The 27,040-nt window shown below is 44.8% G+C and overlaps 1 protein-coding gene and 1 long non-coding RNA gene across 13 annotated transcripts in view; one reads left to right on the forward strand and one right to left on the reverse strand.

The window, feature by feature from the left end:
- Positions 1 to 27,040, reverse strand: part of KCNQ5 (potassium voltage-gated channel subfamily Q member 5) — a 481,904-nt gene that overhangs the window by 386,034 nt on the left and 68,830 nt on the right. The gene's annotated exons all lie outside the window — the stretch shown is intronic.
- LOC123288425 (uncharacterized) overlaps positions 1 to 27,040 on the forward strand; it is a 70,648-nt gene that overhangs the window by 26,897 nt on the left and 16,711 nt on the right. For 2 of the 3 annotated variants that reach the window (XR_011504901.1, XR_011504902.1), the window contains one exon: positions 559 to 3,409. This is a non-coding gene — a long non-coding RNA (uncharacterized lncRNA). Of the gene's footprint in view, positions 1 to 558; positions 3,410 to 5,123; position 27,040 lie in introns of those variants that run through there. The other variant, XR_011504903.1, reaches the window with a different exon arrangement.

The raw sequence follows: 27,040 nt of genomic DNA on the forward strand, positions 1-27,040 counted from the left end.
TCTGCAATAGCAAAACATTTAAAACACCTTAACTGTCCTTTAGTGGGTGACTGGTTAAATAAATAATGATATATCCATTAAATGGAATAATGGCTTTAAAAAATAATGAGGGAGCCTTTTCTGCACTGATAAGGAGAAATCTACAAGATGTGTTAAATGCTAAAAAGAATACTGCATAGTACTTATAGCATATACTATTCTGTGTGGGAAAAAAAGAGGGAGAGAAGAAAAATAAAACTATATTGGGAAGTAGATTGTTCACTTTATATTCTTGTCTACTTTTTGATGTTTGGGCCAATAAAATATATTACCCAGTCAAAAAATGAAATACAACATTTTTAATAAAATAAAGGAAAGAATATGCGTACATATCACTGAGAACCTTACAAATCTGGAGACCTGTGTGATGATGTCCTAGGAGATGTCATATTAAAGAAGCATAGAAATGTCAAAAACAGCTTAAAATGAAAAACTTTTTCTTTGCTTATCTTGAAAATCCCAATGGCTTCTGAATACCTTCACCAAGACAAGAGTTGATACAATCTCCCTCCTCTCCAGCTAAGCCCCAGGGAGCAGAGTCAGCACCTGAGGCAGGAACGGTCCCTTCCTCCAGGGTCGGGAGAGGCGACAGTCGTCCGGCGGGATTCAAGAATCGCCGTGGCCTCGCCGCCGTGGGCCCCGCACCGCCCTGCTCTTTAACGGAGCGTCCACTGAGATTCTCTGCCAACGCTGCACGATTCCACCTTGGGAGCGCGTCCTGGGGGGAGCGTCCGACAACCTGACTTTTAAATTCGCCAGTCTCCTGATCAAGTGGAGCGGCACCGGATATAAATCACATAATCATGTATATAAATAGATAAATCTGCATCAGATAGAAATCATGAAGTCCCCGACTTTGAACCTGATTCCATAAATTAACGATAATTCTGGGATGTTTTGGGAAAGGCGATTATTAGGATTAAGGCATTCGTGTGTGGAAGGCGCATGAACGACGGATCTGGAAGGTGGAGCCGGCAGAGGCACTGCCTGGCCCCCTTCTGGCTCCTCCGCCACAGGCTCCGCTCCGGAGAAGCCCCCAGGCCCAAGGTCGTCCGTCTCCCGCCGCGGGGACGCGCGGCTCAGCGGGACCCCTGCTTCGGGATGGTGGGAAGCACCACGCAGAGGGCCGCAGGCTCTGGCCCGCGGGCCGTCGACACCTTCGTCCCCTTTTGCCCCGAGACCAGGCTGCGCCGTGGCTCTGGTCCCCCGAGGACGGAGGATGCAGCGCAGAGGCCTCCATCAAAGGGGCCGCTTAAAGCCGAGCCCCGAGGCAGCCGAGCCCAGCAGCCCCGACAGAAGGCCACGCCTGGGGAGCGTGGTCCACGACAGCCACGACAGCCACGCAGCGCGGCTGCACCTGCCTCCTCGAGAAGGCGGCCTCGTGCGAGGCCTGAACTGTCGCAGTGAACCGCCTGACCGACATGGGGACGAGAAGCCCTCGCCCCGCGTGCGGACGCCGTCTGAGCAGCGCCTTCCTCCTGCGCTGCATCCTCCGTGTCATCCGGGCTCCGGCGCAATAGGAGCTGTGAGGCCTCGGGCTCCAACCACAGAGGGTTTCTCGCAGCTCCGCAGGCTGGCAGACGGCCGGGCCCTTGCACCCGGGCTGCACGCTCACGAGCCGTCAGGTCCCCGAGGCCCCCTCTCCACGCCCTCACACTCGGCTGAGGGTTCCGATGCACGTATTTGGGAGGACAGAAGCGTTCAGTCTATGAGTTTGCCTGAACTATTCTTCACTGCTCTCTCTTTCCTTTAACCACAAAAGAGAATTAAAGAGAGTATTACATATATTTTTGCGTTTATTCCATAACATTTCATAATCTCTTCTCCATTTGACATTGTTTTTTAATCACCCAGTCATTTCCCACTATTGGCCAGCCACCTCCTACAAGAATTTTGAAAGGTGCCCTGTTTATCCTGAACGTGGAAATTTAAGAAGTTGTTTCTTGTGAGAAGGTGACAATGTTAAAAAAAAAAAGATTTTACCTGCAGTTTGTAAATATCTGAGATTCTCTGATAAGTTTAAAGGATCATGCTATTATTAGGCAAATTTTTTATTTTACCTAATTTCATAGTTTTTTCTTAGATTATGAGACAAGAATTTTTATATACAATGAATCCATGCATTCTGCATGTAAATTACTTTAGAGAAAGGCATTTTAGAAAACTGTACTAAGAAAGATATGACGATACATCCTTTTTTTAGTATAATAAACTACATGATAACTGTATGGCTGATTTTATAAATTATTTTCACTGTAAAATTCAAATATTATAATCCAAAATGTAGTTCTTGCTAAGAATAAACATAACTAGGCTATACTACCTTTGATGATTAAAAATAATTCTTATACAAATTATGTTTCCTTACTACACTTCTTAAAGAAAGTCATGCGCCACCACATATAGCACTTTTAAATTAATCAGTGAGATTGCCCCCAAAAGCAGCAGTGAGTAGATCAACCTTGCATAAACTTATGAAAAATGACCACTACCTGACCTTATTAAATATATTGAGAGTTGATACATTTTGGGGATATATGTTTATATAGTAAGAGTTGAAGATAACTCATTGTTTTGTCACCAATTCAATTATAAGATAATTTGAGACCTCACTAAAATGTCTATTTGAAAATATACCATGGTTCCTCTATTAGCTGATTTTTTAAACAAAACATTTTCAGGGGAAAAGCAGATAAAATTCTAAGTAAAAAATACACCCCTATTTTAATACATAAGAAATCAACGTTTAACGTATCCTTTAAGACAGGTTGCTAATTTTACCAGGGGTGAGCTAATGCTTCACTGGGGTCACGCCCAGTTGTTTCCCTTCCCTAAAGCTGCCATGTTGTGAGGTAGAACACAGCTGTGTTTCTGCTCTGGAGCCTACGGTGAGCTAAACAAGATATTTTCCATTTGACTTCAAACGCCTCTTTTCAACTGGGAGAGACCCACCCCGAGAGGGCACAGATGGACTTGATCAAGCGTGGGCTGTGGCTTGGTGACAGAGTAAACCAGTCACCAAGACCACAGGTGGCGCCGGCCTCGTTCAGCACGGCTTGCTTCTCGGCCTGGGTTCCTGCATGGTGGCCCGGGAGGAGCAGGGGCCTAAATCTCTCCTCTGAGCAAGAGTTTTCCACTTGGTCGAACCAAGTCTCCACTTCACATTTTAAACCCACTCGTGGGGTGTGTGTGAATCCAGAGTCAGAATATCTCCTTAAGGCAAAACGGACACTTTCCCAAGGCCCTGGGCTCCTGGGCGAAGATTCCAGATGCCTGCAGATGGCTGCCATCGCCTCTTTGTATCTCAGGAAGAACACACGAAGATCAGCTTTCCCCACAGGCCGTGGGGAGGTTCCCGGTCACCTTTTAGGTAAGTTTAATCTCCTAAATTATTTACAAAATTAAGTCTCTTTGAATAAAAGAGGCCAAAGGAAAAAGAAGAGGAGGTAAATCTTTCTTTGCTTTAAAAATACTAAATGACAAGGGGCGAGTTCTGAGCATCTATTTAGCACATTTAAGCATACTTATTCTTTTCTTTTTTTTAACAGAAATTAGTTTATTTTCCCTTCTTGCTTCTAAGAACAAAAGCAGTCATTAGTACCAATTTTTCCTATAATTCTGTATCATATTTCTTTGGTGATATGGAGCTATTTTATATGGCTTAAATAAAAATGAGTAATTCCAAGTCTCTCTAAAATAATTAGAGGACAACCAGGGAGGAAATATCTACATGAAATATATAACATGTATAGAGATAAAAGACTTCCAAATAAGTGACCTTCTACATAAGAAATCATGTCAAAAGAAACTCAATTACTCAGAAATCATATTACAACATTAGCAGACAAAGGAAGTGCAGAAGATGTAACAGACCTTAATTTTAGCATAGCAGCTCATGAACTCTCATTTGAAAAATGAATTCAGATTAGCTGGGATAGGAGAGCTCTTCAGCACTAAAATAGCCTGAAGGGTTGTAAAGGGAAGCTAATGATGAATGGTGATGCACTGGATCACAGGTTTGCTTTTTGGTTTTCTTTTTGCAAAAATGGTTCCAAAATCTAATGTGTTCAAAGTACTTAAAATACCAAACTATTGATACAAATCATATGAAATGAAAGAGAAGGAAGAAAGGAAGGAGAGGAGGGAGGGAGTGAGAAAGGATGGAGGGGGTGGGAGGAGTCCCCCAGGCAGCTTCAGGTGTCTCCTGCACACCTGTGGTTTGAGCTTCGCTCTGACAGCAAGCCCAAGAGCCTGTGGCACTCATATTCTGTAACATGTGACAGCAAAGCATGACCTTACACATTAGATATATATTCAATTTTCTTTCTCCCATTTCTCATATTATTGCCATACATAAAGTAATACATACAGGTGTATCAAGATTTATATTATAGAAGAACAAGTAAAAACAAGATTAAGTATAATTACCACTAACAAGGGTTAACATGCACTGTGCGAAAACTTTAAAATCTATCATCTAATTTAATCCTGAAATCAATTTCAAGAGGTAAATACCATTATTATTCTCATTTTAAGGTGAAGAAACTCTATTTTATTTTCAGATAGCCAGTAGATTGTGAAGCTAGACCTGAAATGAACTCTGCCCAAACCCCATGCTCCTTTCATTCTAGGACTTCACTATTGTTACTGTTATTGTTGTTGTTATACTTATTATTGCAGTTACTTTCATGGACTTAACAGACAGGGAAACAGAAACACAAACCCATTAAAATTTAAACAACCTGAGGGGTTAGCCCGGTGGTGCAGTGGTTAAGTTTGCATGTTCTGCTTCAGTGGCCCGGGGTTCGCCAGTTCAGATCCTGGGTGTGGGCCTATGCACTGCTTGGCAAACCACGCTGTGGCAGGCGTCCCACATATAAAGTAGAGGAAAATGGGCACGGGTGTTAGCTCGGGGCCAGTCTTCCTCAGGAAAAAAAGAGGAGGATTGGTGGCAGATGTTAGCTCAGGGCTAATCTTCCTCAGAAAAAAAATTAAATTAAATTAACTAATTAAAAAAATGTAAACAGCATGATTGAACAGGTCTTCAAGACAATAATCAGAGACACGCTGACCATTACTCACAGGATCACCAGCACATGCAGAGTCCTGACCTGATCCAGCGCCTGTGCCAACACCCTTTTAAATGGAGCATCTCTCAACTTCACAACCCTGTGGATGATCCCAGTGAAGACACTGAGAGTTTAAGAAACGCCTCCAAGGCAGCTGTGGTGGAATCAGGATTCACACCCAGGCATCTGAGCTGAGAGATCTTGTCCTTAACCATCCTGGATGGAGATTTTCATGACTGGAAGCATAAACTGCGCAGAACCTGATCGCCTCAGAACTTCAGAGACAGGACAGTCAGTCCTGGCTGGGACGACCAAGGAAGACTTTTAGGCAAATAGGAGAGAGGACTTATTCAGGACTTTGAACAGTCTGTGAACTACAGACAGAAGGAGAACAGGAAGGCGGGTGGGGAGTGAGCAGAGCGCGGAGATGGGAAAGCTCAAGGCCAGTTCAGGGAAAGGGCGAGGACGGTGGGTGGAGCTGAGTCTGAAGGGAGCACTGGCAGAAGAGGAAGGTGAGCTTTTCCCGTCACTGCTTGAACAAGTTGCCACAAATCTACTGGCTCAAAACAGCACAAATCCCATATCCCCCAGTTCTGAGGTCAGATGTCCAGGCTCAGTCTCCCTGGGCCGCAGCCACGGTGTCCTCAGGGCTGGTCCCTCTGGGCTGCAAGGAGACCATTTCCTTTGCTCTCCAGCCCTCTTTGGCCCTGCAGCCCTCCCTGCTGTCACTCCAGCTGGGTCTTCATGGACCAACTCTGACTCCCCTGCTTACCTCCTACGAGGACCCTGTGACCACGTGGGCGCCCGTCTGGGTACGGGTAATCTCCTATCTCCAGGATAATCGCCCCGTTTTGAGAGCCGTAACTTAAGCACATCTGCGGAGCCGCTTGGCCTTAAGAGGCTCCCTATTCCAGATTCTGGCTGTTAGGACCTGGACTCTTTGGGGCCACAAGACCGGACAGGCAGACTCTCACCACCTGATGGCGGATGTCTCTCCCTGCCAAACTGGAGATTAGTGAGAACCACTGATGGTTATTTAAACAAGGAAATAGCAGGATTAAAGTAATATTTTAGGTTGAGTAATCTGGCATTTAGGATGATTCATCTATATCAGTGGTTCTCAAAAATTAGAGTGTCTAAAAATCGCATTTGGAGTTTGTCAGAAAATGGAGGTGCCTGAGCCCCTTCAGCGCCAGGTGCTTATTCCCTGGGTCTGGGATGGGGCCCAGGAGTCTTCCTTGGCAGACAGCCCCCAGGTGAATCTGCAGCAGGCGACCTAAGGTCATCTCCGGGAAAGGCTGGCCTTTGACACTTAAACTCCGTCACCATCTGCACCTTTCTTACCACTCAATGCAGGGAATCAGATCAGGATAAACAAACACGGAAATCAAATACACATCTTTCCCCTATTTACAAACTAACTTGGTAAGATTTGTCAAAAACCTAAAATAACGGCAATACAACAAAAAGTCATTATTTTAAGCATAAAGGAAAGAAGTTCCCTGCTTCTGATAGAGGGGAAGACAGCCTCTGAGAACCACTGTGCACGTCCCCTACTGGACAGTCGCCATGACCAGGCGCTGTTCTAGGCACGACACAGTATTAACTCATTTAACCCTCACTCCGTAGTGAGTACAACGTCTCCATTTTATGAAAAACTGAAGGCCAGAGGGATTGAGCAGCTCGTCCACACCACAGAGCTGGAAAACGACCACGAGTGACGGGTCATGACCATCTGGCTTCTGAATTCATACAGTCCCTACTCGGCTGCTCGTCCCCAGCGGGATGCTCCCCCACAGGAGAATAACCACGCTACTCGCACGTTTAAATGTGAAAGCCACACTCACTTAACAGACAGACCAGATTCTTTCTAAGAAGGAGCAGAAACCCGTGGAGAGAGAGAAAGGCTATGGAGAGACCCAGTGGGGTCTCACCGGCCCTGGGCCCACTCCCGCTGGGACTGTGAAGAAATCCCTTAATCTCCAAGTCGACATTTTCCCAACCTGAAAATAAGAAGACCAGACACAACGATCTCTACGACCCTGGCTGGTTTACATTTGCAGGAGTTTCATGACAATAGCAATTATGAGTCACTCCCAATATCACGTCACTCCACCCTGGTTTGATCATGGTTTCCTTGAAGAAGGAAACTTTCCCAGCTGAAAAATGGCTAAATAAGAAAAAAGTTGAAGAAAATTACATGCTCAAACCTTGCCTAGAGTCTATGAGGGCAAAGAGAAAAGAAAACACCCTTTTCCACTCACTTATTTCACAGACCAGCAGCACAGTCACCTGACGTGGCTGAGAGCCGTGGGGTAGGAACAGCCTCCCCGGACAGGCAACAGTTAACTCAGTGGGTTCAGAGGCCTATGTGGACACAGAGGAATTCTTCCCTGGAGTCTGACCTCTCGCTGTAGATACGACGTGAAGAAGCATCCATTCTACGGCAGATTTAAGCGGCAAGTTACCAGAAGGCTCAGTGAGTTGCGCTTACAGGTAAAAAGACGTGGAGGAGACAGGGAAACTGCAGGGAGCTGACACGGTGACTCAAAAGTCCCTTAGTATAGGACCGAGGCCCCCCGGAGGCCAAATGGCGGCATGAAGGGAGCCCTGCCTTGGGTGCCAGGCTGACAGGCTTTGGGTCGGCAGCACCGCTGACTCAGCACTTGCCCAGTCACCCCAGAGTGGAGCTCGCGTCTCGGACACAGGGAGGGAGGACTCCGGCACGTCCTTCAGGACTGCGCAGTGGTGGCAGACCTTACGGCATCCAGCCAGGAGGCCTGAGTCGAGGGGGTCCGTCCTTGAGGAGGTGCCGTGGGAGCTCTGGAAGCTGCTGCCAGCTCTGGAGGGGTTTGGACATGGAGCTGAGGGAGTAGCACGTGGCTGTCCCGTCCATGTGCAGGTCTGAGGAGTGCTGGAGGAAGTGAGGAAGTCACCAGAGAGACAGGAGCCTGTGACAGCGACCCACACAGGGCCACCGGGCCACCACTGCCAAGAAGAGAGGCCACCTTCTCAGGACACCACAGAGTGATGGCTTTAAAATGCACATGGCGGTGGAGCCACAAGGACCAGGCCTTGAGTTCTAAATTGGCTCCGGCATTCAGGACCCGGGTTTTCACTGGCAAATATCTACCTCCCCTCACTGGTATTGCTGGTACACAGCCGATCTACAGCTAACTGGATGTTGTTCTGTTGTTTGCCGTTTCTGAGGAAGTTTCAGATGCCCTCAGAGGAGCCCAGGAGAGAGGGGCTTCTGAGTGCGGTCACTCCAGAAAGCTGGACCCACCTGGGGTGCTGATGTCCGCAGAGGTCCCGCCGCTGTGTCCACCCCAGTGCTCTGCATCTTTGGGGAAAGGGGACCATCCAGTCTTCCACAGGCTGCTCAGAGCAAAGAAAGAACCACACTCTCCATCAGAAAACCTAGCCCAGTAGGGTGTAAAACTCTGTGTGGCCTCAGAATCCTGCTGCTTCACAGCAAGATGACACTTCTGCCTCTAGGCTTCACGTTTTAAGGGGGTTCAGGTATGTTTGTTCATCTCTGTAGCCCCACAGATCCCAAACAACAGTAGATGCTCAGTAGTTCCCGAATGAAGGAATAAGTGAATGAATGACTGAATACTCTCTGCTGATCCCAGGAGTGTCTTTTTGCCCCACTGGCTGCATTTTACATCCATGTTTGAACTATTTCTTAGGAGCTATTTTTAGAAAACAAAGCTGGGATGTTTTACATTTCAACACAAAAAGGGCAACTGATAGAAGACAAGCTTAGGGAAGCAGGCCTGACTGGGGCTGGTCCAGGGAGTTGGAGAAACGGTCCTCTTTCTGTCCTTCCTTGTCTGGGTCCCCCCCAAGTATGTGAAAGGATTTCAAATAAGACGGCAAGAAGGAGCAGAAGGGAAGAGGCTCGAGCCATGGCTTAGTTCCCGAAGAATCTCCAACTGAAGGAACAGCAAGAGAGGGCAGCTTCTGCTGACGCCACCAGCGCTGACGGGAACGGGCAGCAGAGGCTGTGGAGCAGCAAGGCTGGGGCTGCGCCGCCGGTCACGTGGCCAACGGCGGTTTCTCAGGAACGCCACTCGAGGGCCATTTTTAGCAACACCAGGCGAGGAAAAGAGGCTCTGCACAGCTCTTCACCAGAGCCGGTTCGTAAAAGCACAGGGTGCCCCGTGCACAAGGCACCAGGGATGCTTTGGGGCGGCCGTGGGGGGTGCGAGGGGTGCACATCTGGAACGCGGTCTCTGCCCTCTGGAAGGTATGGCTGACGACTGGCATGACGTCTGACTGGGAGGGAGAGAGTCACGCGAGGCCACAGGAAGACTCCAAGGCAGGACTCCAGCTACCGCAGGGGCCACCGGACTGTGAGAGTGGAGTGACTACCCACGAAACAAATGGCCTTCAAAAGCAAAGGCATCTTCCAAACGCCTCCTTAGTCCTAGGAATATTTTTCATGCTTTTAGGGGAACTCATTCAAGAATACATAAACAGAAGTATTCACCTGGTTTTTATTTCTGTCACTTAAATGGATGTTAACATATCCAGAGGCAGCCTCGTGGAGAGGAACTCTAAATTAAAGACTTGGGTGGTGCATGCCCATCACCCTTTAAATGTGAGGCTAGTGCTAAGATACAGAGCCCCACAGCCTGCAGCCTTTATTACAGATTGTACCAAAAATGAGCGTTCCTATACTGACACTTCACAGGGGTTATTTCTAAAAGCGTCTGTCACCCAAGAACAGTCTCCCAGTTAACACATTATCTGGTAATGCCTGGAAAATTCAGGCGGTCAACCATTCCTCCTAGGCAGACCATTACGTGTCCTTGAAAGAAAGCCAGGTGTTAGGCACCCAAACCGTCATGATTTGCTCAGAACAGACAACCAGCACTGCCGTCTGTGACACGGCTGGCGAAGTTCATCAAGCTGGGCCTGTGAGAGCCCATGACACTCAGTTTGGGATATCAGTCCAACGCTGTCAGTAATAAGAAGCAGTGCTCGCAGACAAATTCCCTCTTCCGGGAGTCAGCATCCCCCACTGAATGCAGACGCCAAGGGAGCTCCGTGCAGCCCACTCCCATCCTGGAGCGCTCACTGGCTGGCAGCAGGTGCTCAGTACACACCGTGATGATCGGATGCACAGGTGCATTGAAACGGCTGCCCCAAGACGCACTGGGAGACTAAGAAGTTTCCATGTTTCATGAATGAGCATGCTGTGGTCTCTTCTCTCAAGACTGCCTTTGTTAAAACACAATTTCAGTCTTCTCTCCCAAAGTTGAACATGTCTCTGAAATGTTAGGAAACCTAAACACAACAAAGTGTGTATCCAACATCCGACATCCACTCAACCAACAGTGACTGACCACTGACCAGTGGTCACAACAGTGACTGTATATTGGGTGCAGTGACAGCCACACACTAGTGAGGCAGACAGACGTGGTCTGATCCACGTCATAACGAGGTGACAATAAACTTGATCTCGTGGCCGTAGACCTGGCCCTTACAAAAGCGCAGTGTCCAAGATTAATTTATAGAAAGTAAGGCTTCTGCTGAGGCTAACAATTAAAGACCCCAGAGACGCCTCCAGTGGGGGTCACGCCCTCTGCCTGTGGCATCGCAAAAGCCTAGTGACCATGACTGAGCAAAGGCCTTGAAACAGGAAGAGGAAAATGGGTAACGCCTGCTCGGTGCTAAGATTGGTTTTTCCTGCTGCTGTGGATGTTCATTCACAAGTAAATACACAGATGAAAACGTGACCGCACATACATGCCTTCCGCCTCCAGAAAAGTGATTCCCTTTACTAATCAGTCACATTTATTCTCATTGTACATTTATTTATTGTACATTTATTTATTCTCAGTGTACATTTATTCTCATGAAAAGCCACGTAAGTATTTCAAAGTCACTTTTTAATTTCCTTCACAGCTAAAAGGATGAATTTTATTTCAGGAGGCTGTAGAACTCATTCAAGGTCCCTCATGATAAACATAAGTCACTAAGGTGGGCAATGACGTCTGGCTTAAGAACAAGATGCAACTCTAACATGTGAGAAATTTTTTATGGGCTCATGAGTTGTTAGAAAGGAAATCCCCAAGAAGAGCTCTAAAATAGTTTTGCACAAAAGCATATCAATGGAGTAAATGGCAAGTTTATTATAGTGACTATTGTTTAGACCAACTCCCACTGTCTTATTAAAACATATGTGTTCTCGAATCTCAGTATTTTATACTCACCCTTTAGAGACGCAGTCCTAAAAGAATAATTGTATTTCACCACCTTGTTATTATTATTATTATTTTCCCTACAGAAATCTGCATAGGGCATTGCTGCAAAGCTTTCAAAATTACAAATATAGAAGTGAAACATGATTTTAATAATAGAGCTAAAATAATCCACAAGCAGAAAGACTGTATTAAAATGTAAAATATAATGGGAACTATACCCCCAGAGGGTCTATGGGAAAGGAGGCCTTGACCTGTGTTTGACCTGATCTGGTTCTCTAAATCCAACTTAGGATTTTTTTTCCTACGACTGATTCTTTATATCACTTCCTGTAAGTTTTAGGTCTTTCTTCCAAATAGACATATGTAGTTATCTTTATGTTTATGTCAAATCCCAGGTATTACGGCTTCCTGATATTTTAACATCATGCAGAAGTTCTTTAGGCATTCCATTTATTTAGGTGACATTCATAAAATTATTGTTATAAATTATAAAAATGGAATTTATTTTCTTTAAATATGTCTACATATGTTATAAAAAAAATAGTTCCATTAAATAAAAGATCAGAAAGGATGTGGAAAGTTTAAGAACACAAAAATTTTAAGTTTGAGAACTGATGTGTGAGAACATTAAAATAAGCTCATCAGCTATCTTTTAATCTGTAATAAATCAGATGAAGTAAAAGTATTCAATGTGAAAGTATGCACAGACTCTTCAAAAATTTACAAACTCATAAAATCAGCCACATTATGTTGTCTATGATACACACAAATATCATGTTTCTGAACGTGGACTCTGATGCTATGGGGCAAATGCTCTCATCACATTTCATCCTTAACAAACGGCACAGGAATTCTCACAGCCTCGAAACAGACACAATTACAACAGCAAACATGAATCATGAACTCTCAAATTTCAATATATTATATAGGAGAGTTACTTTTTTATATATAAAACTTCTTGAGACATGAAAAATTGAGACAATATCAGAATATTCAGATATTGTGAAATAATTACCCTTTTCAAGAACTCAGTTAGTATGAGAATATCATTAGAATTTCATAGTATTAGATTATTATCTAATTATCATTAGAATACCATAGCACAAAACCAAATATTATTTTTAAGATATTTTATAAAGGTCATCTTAGAAACGACTTCCTCTTTTATTTAGATGTCTATGTTTCAAAGTAAGTGGTTACGCAGGATGCGTAAGTGCTAGAGTCCAATGTACGGTGTGGACTATCATTAATAACACAGGACTGAATACTCAAAATTTGCTAAGACAGTGCATCTCAGGTGCTCTCACCACACACACTCACACACACTCACACACACTCTCACACTCACAAAAGCAACTATGTGAGGAGATGGGTGTTCATCAGCTCTGACTCTATTCATTTCACTGTGTGTACGTGTATCGAAACATCACACCATACACCCTAAATATAGACAATTTTCATTGGGAAGAAAATGCCCTCGTAAACGACAGGTTATTGAATTGGTGCAGGGCCCCGGCCAGGAGGGGGTCCACCCTCTTTGCCTGTTAGGGAGGAACCAGGAGGCTCACGTTATGTGAGGGCGGGAGCTGATTTCAGCTCCTCTGCTCCTTCCTCTTCTTATCCTGTGCCTCAGGGTCTTGTCTGAACCCAGTCCCACAAAAGTGTTTGTAACAACCAAAGGGCAAACATTTCTTGGGAGCCCCCAGCGCAGAAGACCATCTCTGTGACTACCAGCCAAAGTCTGCGGGAAAGCCAGACCCCAAGGGACTGGGGGGGACTGGGAACAGGCTGTATGGTGAACACAACCAGACATGGCTGTTCTGTGGCTACAACACTGGTGGTTCTTCAGTGACCTCACCTGTAGGCACTGGGACGAAGCTCACCCTCCACACCCACCCCGCAAGGACCTGCCTGGAACTGGCCGCTGTGGGGCTGAATCACACACTCACCCCAGGCCATTTAAAGAAACGTTCACTAGTAAATAAGTTAGCAGGAGCTTCTTTGTCATAAAACATATTTAAATATCAATTTTGGCCCCACGTCGAAAGACAACTATTTAATAATAGGAACAAATACTATGTTATTTAGCTAAATTGTCTAATTTAAAACTGTTGCCTACATTTAAAAAGTTCCATCTAATTTACAAAAGCAATTAATGTGCTCCCAGAGCTGTATTTTTTCTCTTCATAACATTTATTTTGTTTGCCCATTTCCTTTATTATCTCCTGTTAGAAAACTGTTTCTAGCATTAACTTATTTATTCTAAAGATGATGGTAAAAATCCATCAGATTTATTGCCCAGACTCCCCGGTGCCCATGAATATGATCCTCAGGATATTACGGGGAAATGGAGCTTTTGCTATTTTTGAGCTGCCTTGACGTTAGCAGATATCATTGAGAAACCGACGGAAATTAGCCAGCGTATGAAGGCGTTCTGACATCTACCAGTTGACAATTAAGCTCTGAATCTGATGGCCATTAGTGAAAGCACAGTAGCTATCGAACAATACCCGAGGCTACCACCATCCACATTTATCACAAAAAGAGATTTCTATCGTCCCTCTGTAACCACACAACATTGGGCATGAAGTGGGCAAGCAACAAGCCTCCTCTGAGCCACCCCCAAGGAGGAGGGGCAAGCAGAGTTTTGAGCCCCTCTACCCACGCAGGGCACTCTGGGAAGGCTCCTGTGGTTCAGTGAGGACCATGTCCCCGGGAGCTTTGAAGACCGCGTGACACTTCCCACCAAACGGGCTGTCAACCCACCATTGCTGCGGCTCAGAGACGAGAACTTAGAGGAAAGAGGACAACAGCTACTGTGTCCCTGCACAGTCACAGCTGGCACTTCACAGAGCAACCTGAGAGGCTCTGGGAACTCCTCAGAAATGCACTGTTTGATAGGAACTTGAAATCTCAAAGAGGAGAGTAGGAGGGAATTAAGACTTAGCCATAAGAGGCCTTAAACCAACAAATGGACTCAGCAGGAGCACAACGTGCTGAGTCTACCAGCAGATGCACGCGCTGCCACAGAGGGATGGTGGCCTCCGTGAGCAAAAGCTCAGGCTCGATTCTGCCGCGCTGCAGGCAGGACTCACAGGCGAGCTCGCCTTCGAGCTGGGCTTCAAGAACGAACGGGGACTCACCACACGGGTAAAGACAAAGAGGAAGTCACTGCAGCTGGAGGAATGAGACGAAACACGGCAACCGGGGACGAAGTGCATGCCCCTCCACAGACAGCGGGGCAGCCGTGCAGGCGTCTGCTCGGATCTTGGGAATGCTCTGGAAAGAAGCTGGAAAGGCTAGAGTTTGGGAGTATCACCTTCCGGGATTCAGTTTTATTCTACTGTAAACAAGAAGCCTGAGGGCTCTGAGAAGCCCATGCATGAGTATGTCTGGTCTCATGCCCAACTGTAAGGGCCTGGACTACACTCCTTGAGCCTAGAGTGGCACAGAACAGGAATCAACTAATGCTCGCTGACTGACTAATAATATTCACATCGGTTCATTGTTACCCTACTTCAGCGAGTCTCAGCTGACCATGTGGAATGGGGACTGGATGAGAGAAGAGATGAGAAGCCCAGAGTCCTCAGGAGGCCACTGCAACTATTGGGAAAGAAGGCTTTCCTATGAACCAGGCCAGCGGCCAAGTGGTTTGGAAGTGGATATGGAAGACAGTGCAGGGACAGAATCGATAGAATTTGGTGACTGGCTGGATATCTGAAGGAGAGAGAAGAGTTTTATAACTCGAATGTGCAGATGGGTGGTGATGCTTCTTTCAAAGACAAGGCCTTAAGGAGAGGTGTGAGGGGTGGGGGGGGGGGGCGGAGGGAAGAGAAAGGATGGCGTTTGGGAGACCTTAGGTCCAAAGTGCCTGTTAGATCTTGGTGTGGAAACATCCAGTGTGGAGCCTAGAGGTCAGTTAGCGATGTGAGGAAGCCAAAATGTTTGCCTGGACTCCAAATGAGCGCCCTGATATCAGGGATTGCATCTCATACTAAACTGCAAACTCAGCCAGCATTTTTACATCTGCCTCCTGCCATCAGGCTTTAAGCATCCATGCTGTGAATATCACTGAGCACCTACAGAATGTCAGGCCTGGTCTTGGGATGGGGGATGCAGCAAATAGGAGAGACGATCTTCCTGTTCTCCTGTGGATTATCTCTCGAGGGAAGAGTGACCAAGACCAAACAAAGTAACAAACATACAAAAAAAAAGTCAAGTAGGTGAAGTGTGTTGAGGAAAAATAAAGCAGAGAGGAAAGGGAGAGGGACTCCTCAAACTAAATATTTACAGGCTGCAGCTAAGATTTAAACCGAGGCCTAGTTAGTGACTCCTCCTGACTCTTTCCCCGGCAGATAAAAACACCTGAAAGTGGAGTGGGTCGTGCACCTCCGGCAGGAGCCCGTTCAGATGAGAGGGAGGCGGGACTTCGGCTGAGCAGCCTTGACCTCCACATGGAGAGCTGTGACCCCCGTTTAGCCATAAGAGAACAACGCTCCTGACTGTGAGGGAGGGGCCCCGGGGGGCCCACAGCTCCTGGGTGGGGCAGGCAACCTGGGAGAGAACAAGGAGGATTAGACAAACTCTGCTCACAACCCTGGAGATTAATTGCAATCTGCACCAAAATATCATTTTTTTCTTTTAATCAGCCTATCTTTTCCTTTTTAGAAGGTATACAGTCAGTGAAATGATTTTTTACTGCTCCTCCAGGTCGTAACTATGACTCACCACGTGGCTCTGCCTCCAGTTGGCAGTCTCAGTCATGCAGAGTGAGGGAAGTGCAGAGCCACCAAAGCCAGGGAGGGTGGAGGAGGGCAGACAGCGGGTGGGCCTCCATCCAGCGAGGGGACCGTCAAGAAGCGTGGCTGGTGTTCTAGGACTTGAGGACTTTTTTCAGAACTGTCATTGTGATAATTTAATGCAAAGAAGGATGATGTAATTATATGCACACCCAGGCTAGGAATGTGTCAGAGATTTCCTTTCAAAGCTGGTTCTAAGAGACTATTATCTGAGGTGAATCTCACATGTAAGTCAAATCTTCTTTGAGTGAAAGGTTGACAAGAGTGATAAATAAATCCACTGTGTACCACCTGTCTAGTGCAGGGCCCGAGGTGTTCACTCCTGTGTGAGGCTTGCTACGGCGTGCCACTCACCCCGGAGGATGGACTTACCCCCTTCTTCACACGCTCCTCCCCTGGCTTCCTGGAGCTCAGACTGGACGGATTTTCCTCCCCTCTCTGACTTTCCTGTTTCTCCGTAATTCGCTCTCTTCTACCAAGCCTATAAATGTTGGCATTTCTCAAGGTTTCATTCGTCTAGAATACTTCTCTTTTCACATTAAATTCTCTCCCTGGGGAATCCGTTCACTCATTCATTCATTCATTGAACAAATACAGATTGGGTGCCTCCTGTGTCAGCACCATTCCACACCTGGGATCCATGAGTGAACAGACAGAATCCCCGTCTATAGAGAACTTACCCTGTAGTAGGTTTCAATTACTACATACACACTGGGGACCCCCAAGTTTATATCTCCAGCTTCCATCTGTTCTCTGAGCAACAGAGTCATCCACCGACAGATTCTGCACTTGGATGTTTTAGAAGCATCTCAAATTCACTATGTCCAAAATGGAACTGGTCAGGTTTGAGGATAAAATTATGAGTTCAGTGTTCCCCTGCTCAAGAATGGTATCAACTTCCTTCCATCTGCAAAACCAAGAAATGTGGTAGTAATCCTTGTCCTGTCGACTTCACCTGTAAAAATGAATCTGCTTCTCTCCACCTTCATTGCCAGGATCCCAGTCCAGGCTACTTCACTGTGCCGGGACCTCTGGAGCAGGTCTCCCGGAACCCACTCTTTCCCTACTCCAATTCTCCACAGCTGGGTGAAGTTTAAAACTGCAAAGCTGATCACGTTGGCCCCTTTAAGATAAAGACCAAAATCCTCCACAGAGCTCACCAGACCTCGGATGATCTGACGGGCCTCACCCTCTTTCATCTCTCCACGTGCCTCTCATCTTTGTTGTCGAGGTTCAGCCAATGGGCTTTCCTTCAGATTCCCAGACAGGCTGTGAGCTCTCCAAACGTGGAGCCTTTGCACACACTGCTCCCTCATGTTCACTTCCAGCGGTTAGCTCCTGTTCATCCTGAGGTTGCAGAACAAAGGCCACCTCCACAGGGAAGCTGTATTATCCGCTGTGCTTCCATAATGAAACACCGAAGACTGGTGGCTAATCAATGGGAATATATTTTCCCACGGTTCTGGAGGCTGGACGTCCCAATCAAGGTGTGGGCAGGTTGGTTCCTCCTGAAGCCTCTCCCTGGCTGCAGATGGCCGGCTGCCTTCTCGCTGTGTGTGTGTCACAGGCCGTTTTCCTGCGTGCACGGACCCTGGCGACTCTTCCTCTTCTAAAGACAGCAGTCCTGTCGGATTAGGGCCCTGCCTCTGACCTCATTTAACCTTATCACCTCTTAAAAGGCCCGATCTCCAAATACGGCTGCTTCAACATATGAATTTGGGGGACACAATTCAGTCCCCAAAGCAGTCTCCCCTAACCCCCCAGGTTAGGTTGGGCTCCCGCTTTATACATACAAAGCCCCTTCCACACTTTGCAACAACCAAAGCTGCTGGCCACGTACAAGATGGGCTCCTCTCTCTCCCACCTGGTCTCCACCGCTGTCCCTCGCTCGCCCCTTCCCTCCGCTGCTCCAACCAACATGCCAGGCACTCCCTGCCTGGGGTCCTCCTCTCAGGGCTCATCCTCCTCTTAGTTCAGACCTCTGTCCAGACAGCCCCTGGAGAGGCCAGCCCTGACCACCATGTCTCTGAGCACGTTACCCCTCCCCAGTGTTCTATGCCGTGTAGAGCTTCAGGTTTTTCACAGCACCACCCATCAAGACAACATCTATCTGGTTTTTTTAACTTTTTGCTGACTTTCTTATTTGCATGCCAGAATGTACGCCTCCTGAGTTCGGGCACCATATCCTCCAGGCCTAGGACTGGTCCAGAACACAGGAGGCACTGAAGGCATATTTTCTGAAAGAACAAATGAGTGTGCTCATTTGTAAGGTTATTTGGTTCTGATCTGACTGTAACTGACTCTGTCAAACAGGAAGGACATCCTCTGGGCTCACCAGTAACTGGCACTTAAGACTAGTGGTGGTACCCGGTATGTTCTCAGTAAACATGTGCTGAATGAGTGAATAAGAAAATAAAAGCAAAAGTCGTGAAAGTTTACAACAAACATCTTGAAGCAATCCGCAGAGCAGGAGCAGCAGTTGTGGCTTTTCTAGCTGTTTCACAACTCACTTGGGTTTCGCAGGGCGCACCCCCAGTTGAGACATGCTTTTCTGGGCCAGATCTCTGCGAGGAGCCATAAAACTGCCACGGGAGTCGCAGGAGAAGGCGGAGACCGCACTTATTTCTAGAAATATTTCCTCTCCAAGGCACAGGCGTAAGCCCAGATTATTATTTATTTGGATGGCCTTTTAGTTCACCAATGAATGGGCTTCCAGGACCACATTATGTGGACGTTTTATGTGGATTGAAATAAAGGTCTTAAAAACAAGGCAATAAAAGCACATTGACTAGGATTCCTAGTCCAAACCAAGTAGTTTTTAAAAAGTGAATATATTCTCTATGCCTGTTTTATTTTTAGAGAATCTGTTTTTGTTTTTGTTTTTGTTTTTGTTTTTGTTTTGAGGAAGATTAGCCCTGAGCAAACTGCTGCCAATCCTCCTCTTTTTTTCTTGAGGAAGACTGGCCCTGAGCTAACATCTGTGCCCATCTTCCTTCACTTTATATGTGGGACGCCTGCCACAGCATGGCTTTTGCCAAGCGGTGCCATGTCCACACCCGGGATCTGAACCCGCGAACCCTGGGCCGCCAAAGCAAAACATGGGCACTTAACCGCTGCGCCAACAGGCTGGCCCCTAGAGAATCTTAAAAGGAAGGAAAACTGATCAATATTATATTCAGATAATAAATTATTTTGGAATTTGTCAAAAATAGGTGTAACTTAATAAAAACTATGTATGTCATATTTGCAGTTTCTTAGAGAATTGTGTTCTTTCTCTTCCAAAACATCCTGGCGGGAACTTGATTACTTGTTGAAAAGTCCATGAGCCAAAAGAGGAATCACTTTTGATTTGTTCTTCAGTCCAGAGAAGAGCTGGGAAAAAAGTATTTGTTTAATATACTCAAAATATAACTTTTTTTCTTTGCAATAGGGTAAAATTCCAAATAATTTCATGTCTGTAAGAATATCTCAAAGAATTTTCTCCCATATTTCAAAACTTTTCCCCCAAATTTTCCTATCCACAATTCCTTCAACTTAATCTCTTTTTGTGTGTGTGTGAGGAAGATTGTCCCTGAGCTAACATCTGTACCAATCTTACTCTATTTTATGTGAGACACCGCCACAACATGGCCTGATGAGCAGTGCTGGGTTCACACGGGGGACCCAAACCTGCAAACCCTGGGCCACCGAAGCAGAGCTCGAACTTAACCACTATGCAACCGGGCCAGTCTCTCGATTTCATATCTTAATGCATATGAAATATGTGTTAATATGCACAACTGAAAAATATAAAATTTACAAAAGCTTTGCCACTTAGTTGTAACTAAAATTTAAATATCAAAAAATACATTGACAAAAACAAAAAACCTTATTGTGGAAGGAGGTTCAGTAAGAAAAGGCAGAGCTGGCGAGCAGCACAGATAGCAGAGCAGCTTAGGAAGATGGAAGCGAGCTGCCATCAAAGGCTCAAGGTGGTCCCTACCTGCTCCGATAATCGCAGTGCCAGCTCGGTTGACCCTTGATTTGACTGTGGGGGCCACATGGGGATTTAAAGAGCTCAGTTTTCCAGTGGCTTCAGCTCCCTCTGGGGCATTTCTTTGGTTTCCCATAAGCAGTGGAAAGAAGGGGCTGCATGTGATGGTGTCTGTGGCTGAACCCTGGAGGCCCTTTCTTGAGGAAATATGTGAGGTCCTTGATGACCTGTTCACCCAGGATCGTGCACCTGTGGGGTTGGGATAGCTCTGTGCTGTGGCCGTCTTGTGCACTGCGGAACATTTTAAGCATCCCAGCTCCTGTTCATTAAATGCCAGCAGCACCTCCCTTCCAACTGTGACAACCGAAAACATCCTCAGACATTCACAAATGCCCCTGGGAGCCAAACTGCCCCGACTGAAAAGCCCCGACACAAAGCTTCATGACGACCTGTTATCTACCCCTTAAATGACTGTGTGCTGAGGACCAGACATGTCTCTTTGTGTGCTATGTGGACACCAAGAGAAGAAGAAGACACAGTTCCTTCTCTTAAAACAGCTGAGTCCATGTTGCAGAGACAAGATCACATGTTTACAGGTGATGTAGAGACATCACACGTTACACACACTATAGAGACAATATCACGTTACATGTGATATAGAGACAATATCAGAGTTCTAGATGGCTGGTATTGCTAATAAATATTTCAGCAATTAGAGAGTGTCCAGAGAAGCGGAGAGCCATGGGGGAAACTTCTGGAAGGCATGACTTGGCATGGGGTCTGAGGCTGGATGGGATTTTGAAAGACAAAATTTAGAGGAAAGTACATTTCGTGAGTCATGGGGAACATACTTTCAAAGGCCCAAATTGCAACTCAGTGAAGTGAATGTGAGAGAAACCAATGAAATAAAGGGCAAAGAGAATGCTTTGGGGCTTACAGAAGGAGATGAGTACTCTGGAACATGACAAGATGTCAGTGGAGGGAAAATAAAAGGTGTGGGGGCAGGAGGCAGGTTCTCAAGAACTGGCTGGAACGTGAAGAGGTGCCGGGACCCCCTCAACACTGGTCTGAAGTCCTGGATGAGCAGTGGAACAGACGGCAGACTGACAGAGAAGGGGAGGGGCGGGGCTGCCTCCAACACCAGGAAGAACCACAGTTTTAGGGCTGATTTTGGGGAAAGGCCAGGTCAGAGTCAGACTCTCGACTCTCCACGGTGCTGGCTGGTTGAGTAAATGCCTGAATGTCAGCTTTGGACCCTGAAAATTGTCCACCTGCTCTGGACAACTAGTGGGGAAAAATCTTTGTGATTCAGATTTTATTAAGAAGCTCTGTGTCTGCTGAAAGATTAAACATGCACATATAAAAATTATAATTGGTATCTAGTTTCTATTCTGTCCTAAATTAACTATTATCAGGTTAATGTATAATTTAAATTCCAGGAGATTCAAGGGCCATGAAATAAATTGAACACTCTCAAGCATTTTATCTTAGCTATAATTTATGTCAAAGGCTATTTTTGGATGTTTTTCAGTATTACTCATTTCAACTGACAATATAAGCTTTATTTCATTTCCTACTAAATCCAGATATATAGCATAATAATGTCACTTTTTTTAAATTCTGAAATAACCACACACACATGCATGCACATAACCAAAAGCTGGATCACGCCTGCAGGCAAAGGAGGAATGATCACACATAGCACTTCTCTTATCAAGACACATTGATGCTGATTTATATTATTTAATTAGGGCTTTCTGCTTTGATATTTAAGAGTCTCAATGCTGGTTCTCTAATGGGAAAGGGAACATTAGTGGGATTCAAAGTTTCACAGTTAGTAATGGAAATGGTCAATACTTTTTAAAAAAACTGAATATACATGCAAATCTAGAAACCATGGTGAAGCAGCTAATCGCCATTCTCAACTGGAAATCCTGGTTGGTACACACCCAGATGGGTGTACACACGTGTGTACACACTCACAGTTGGTATGACCATCTTAGCGAGACATCTCTGTTGCTGGTATGGAAAGCAAGAAATAATTAAATTAATAAATTTTCCCTATCTTAAGTATAATACAGGTAGGATGATCATGTTGATATGGGTGTCTTCGTGTTTATGAATATGGATGAGCATGGAAAATTATTACATGTAGTTCTAAGTATTGTTCTTTTGACAAGAAGGGAACAGACAAAGATGACACTTGATAATCACTAACGGTGTGGATTACTATAGAAAAACTGTTCTGTGCTTTTCTTTTTATGAACATTTGCAGTAGTCACATTCTCCTTCTTGGTTAAATTATTCCTCGGCTTTAATTTAGATATTTTGGGAAGGCACCTCGATGCTTTTCACTCCATTATGACACCAATTTGGTGTACCACATTAGGAACCGACAAAAATAGAGACTCCCTTGCTTAACGGCATTGATGTGCTTTCTCATTTACTTAATCGAATATCAAGAAGTGATTTGGGCACAGGAAAAACACGAAACAAATGTTAATGGCCTGATATTCATAAACTGATTAAAAGCATGAATATGTATGTATATATATATATATACATTCGCATATGTTCTCAGATTTTTGCAATTATAAAGATACGCATATATATGAATACATTATAGCATATATAACAAATACTGTAGAACCCACCACAAAGTGTGGGCAGAGTGAGGTCACCATCTTTGTGCTTCGACTATGTCTCATATATGCATCTGCAGAATGTTTACGATTTCTACCATATTAGTTTGACCACAGGTCTGTTTACACTCCCTGCATCGCAAGTCTCTCAGGAAGGAGAGTTATAATTCATCTCTGCATCCTGAGTGTCTACGAGCATCTGGCAAAGAGAAAGCATGGCTAAAAATCTAATGGATGAGGAATTTATTTTTTTATTCTTACCTTATAACAGAAATCTTTTAAATTTCAATTACAACAAGATATTTTATAAAATATTAACTTTACCAGAATCTCTCAACTTTTACAGAAAACATCCTTTCCATTTCACAGTTTGTACACAGAGTATCTAACTGCATCTTCTTTAGTAAAAGAAAAGGTAACACCAGCAAGGCTTACGGTGGCCAATAAGGTGATTCTTTTCGAACTACTCAATAATTCATTCGAAAAAGAGAAAATGCAACTATACTTTGAGCATCATTTTAACAAAATTTAATTTTGTAATGCTTAATATTTATGATTTCTGCTGCCTCATTTAGCCAAAATTCCAAAGTAAATTAATCAAGCTTTTTATGCAGTAAACATCTGTCAAATACTTATTGCAAAATAATTTATGCAAATTTAATATCTCATCTTAATAATTATTTTGCTATTCTTTCTTTAACTTTTCACACACAAAAGAGCTCTCATTTTTTTAAGACAGCAGTATCAAAAAGAATAAAATTTTTTATCTTGTACTACACTTCTTATTTTGATCATTTATTTCAAGAAATTTGAGCCTGTCAACATTTAACAATATAACAAATTAGTTCTCAAATTGAAGTAATTAAGGTATAAAATCTCACAGCTCTTTTTGTGTCAAAAATTAGGACTGAAACTGCTTTGAAAATTCCCGTCCCCCCACCTTACTTTTTAAGGGGGCCACAAAATCCTGCCGGAAGATAAATTAAGTTTTACAGATTTTCCTTTATCTTATTGGCTGTGCTTTATCTAAAAAATAATTTGACAGCAAAACCTCTAGGTAGAGTTTTAAGAATAGTTGCATGGTTAAAACACTTCAACACTTTACCTGCACCTGCTTAAACTTTCTTACTCTTAAGAAAATACAGGGGCCGGCCCATGGCATGGTGGTGAAGTCTGGCATGCTCCACTCCAACAGCCCAGGTTCATGGGTTCAGATCCCAGGCGCAGACATACACCATCATTAGCCATGTTGTAGCAGCGACCCACATCCAAAATAGAGGAAGAGTGGCACAGATGGTAGCTCAGTGACAATCTTCTTCAAGCAAAAAGAAAAAAAGAACAAGATTGGCAACAGATGTTAGCTCAGTGCAAATCTCCCTCACCAAAACAAACAAACAAACAAACAAAACAAAAAACAAAATCTCCACAGAGAAGCAACTGGTATTTCTTTTACTCTATCAAAGCAATTCTACCATCTATATCTTGGCAAAGCACGTCTGTCCAATTCATACTTATCAAACACTGACAAAGTAGTAAATAGATTCAGTATGAAGACATATTCTAGCTTAGGTTCTGTGGTTCAACCTTCCTGGTGATGGATAAACATGCCCTGAATTCTAATGATCCAGGATATCGTCCCCCACAACTCGACATCTAAATTGAAGTGAATACCTAGTTATTTAGGACCCCCCAGCGTGCAAGTATCAAGAAAATCACCACCTATGTGGATGGGATTTGAACTCAAAAACAGAGAAAGTGCATCAGGTGGAAGAAACAGATGGCGCAAAGGCAGAGGAGAGAAAGGAACAGAAATGGCTGCAGGAGCCCTGACAGCTCAGTTCATTTGGAGAAAGGCACCGAGAAAGAGCCAGGTCAGAAATGACTCGAAAGCCGGGCTGAGCTACTGAGCTACCATGCAGGCAGGGAGTTCCTCCCCGTTTCTCAACTGAGGGGTTGTGACTAAACCCTCAGCACCTTCTGGGTAATTAACGTTTACATTTATGCAATAGTGTTATAATCGGCTTTCAAAGGCAATAAACTTCATGGAGAAGAGGAAGAAAAAGGGGAAGAAATGGCATGTTTCACACAGTATCACCAAATCAAGAGATCGTAATGGAGTAGAGGTGGAAGTCAGCAGCACATACAGATCAATTAACAGCACTTCACCTTTAGAAAGGCTTCTAGTGACAGAAATGGTCCTTCTAGGCAAAGAGGAAACTTCACGTTTTATATGAATGGGAACAACTTCGTCATCGCTTGCAGCAATTATTTTCCAGAAAGACCAAGATTACCTTTTTAAAAAGCAGGAAAAAGTCATTATGGAAAATTTAAGCTCATGTTTATGTTTCCTTTTTATTAGGAAGGAGATCCTCAAATTATGAGGTTGCTATTGGCATTTATCATTCTATATGCGATTTTACTTTTTGGAAAAATACAAATATATCATGCCAAGCAAAGAAAATCATTATTGCAGTTGCCACAAAGAATGTATTGAGTACCTCTTACAGATATCCCCACAGGGTTCTCACTGGGTAATCTCTGAGAAAAGGGAACTAGGGCAATTTATAAAGACATAAAGAGCAGGGATGTGGGATGACGGTGGTATTCACAGACTTAAGTAATGAACTTGCAAAAATTTCAGCTTGGCCTTTATGGGTATTAGAAGACAATATTTTTTATAAATTTAACTTGATTTCACTATTGTTCCATAAATATAGGGAGAAATATTTTTCCTAAAGATACATGTTGCACACATAAATAAACAAAGCAGGAAATTATCTTCCTAAAAACCTAATTACGATAATGAAAACATGTCTAAAGATGTGAAACTCAACCCTAGAATAGAAACTACTGATAAAATTTTTTAAAACACAATTAACACCTCCCTTTGTGTGCGGTTGTCCATATTCAGGGAAAAGCTGGGTAGGATTAGCTTCTTTTCCACAGAAGGCTATGATTTGGCCCTGTTTTTAAGGCACACAGGAATGTGGTACAAAAGAGTGGTGTTTAAAAGCAGCCATAAGTAAATCCTTCATTGAGTCTGCCCTATTTTAAAACCTTATTTTAAGAGAAAATATCTTAAAATCAGAAGTTTTGAAAGGACAGCCAATATATCAAATGCCCCCAGACTAGGTGACTACCTCCTTTGCAGGGCCATGTACATCCTTGCAATTTAACTGAATATTACACATTCAGACACAACTGGATAAATGGAAAAATGCTGGAAAAAACACACATCAGACCAAGTGTAGGAATAGGAAAAGCACTGACGTGCATCTAAACCCCCTGACTCAGTTTACAGGCAGAGCTGGCTTCTTTGCAAGAATTCAAGTCTGTGTACCTTGGTTCTGGACAAATAAAACATTTTTTAAGAAATAGTTTAACTAGGGGCCAGCCCGGTGGCGCAGCAGTTAAGTTCGCACGTTCCGCTTCTCGGTGGCCCGGGTTTCGCTGGTTTGGATCCCGGGTGTGGACATGGCACCACTTGGCACACCATGCTGTGGTAGGCGTCCCACATATAAAGTAGAGGAAGATGGGCATGATGTTAGCTCAGGGGGCAGTAGTTAGCTCAGGGCTAATCTTCCTCAAAAAAAAAAAAAAGAAATAGTTTAACTAGATATTTTCAGCCCTTCTGGTTCCGGTGGATTGGTATGACATTGTTCTGATGCCAAAAAAGTTAATTTACTAGAGGAGGCAGACGCAAATAATTACAAAACAATGTGGAGGTGCCGGGAACAGCATGCGCCCAGGACGTGGGCTCAGGGACAAGGGCCACGGGCCCACAGGAGGTGGGGGAGACTTCGGAGGGAGTCTAAACGGAGAGATCACAGGAGAGGAGAGAAAACTGTGTTACAGGGAAGGCAGAGCACGGAGGACGGGGAGGGCAGGACTGGGGATGGCGTGGACGTTGGGGCCAGGCAGTGAGGCCCGCGTGGGGCTGTCCTCTGCCTGAGGTCGTGGGGCAACTGAGGGCTCTGGCACGGGTGTAGGCAACGGATCCCACCCCAGCAGACCACCGGGACCGTGCGAGCATGGAGGATGCGTGGAGGAGCGCAACCCAGGTAGGAGACCAGCATGCGAGAGGCCACCAGGCCTGGGGCGGGTGAGGGACGGCAGGACGGAGAGGAGCAAAAAGATTGGTAGAGTTTGTCTACAAGGAATCAGGACTGACTCTAAGGAGGCAAAAAGACGGAACAATACTTGGAACAATAATAAAGATGAATGGGTTTTTTATCACTTGGATGTGCCAGCAGCGTAGCTTTATGAAGCGAGATCTTTCTGTAACGTCACCATTTTTTTTTGT

This window comes from Equus asinus, chromosome 8 (genome assembly GCF_041296235.1).
Source record: "Equus asinus isolate D_3611 breed Donkey chromosome 8, EquAss-T2T_v2, whole genome shotgun sequence".
NCBI lineage: Eukaryota > Metazoa > Chordata > Mammalia > Perissodactyla > Equidae > Equus > Equus asinus.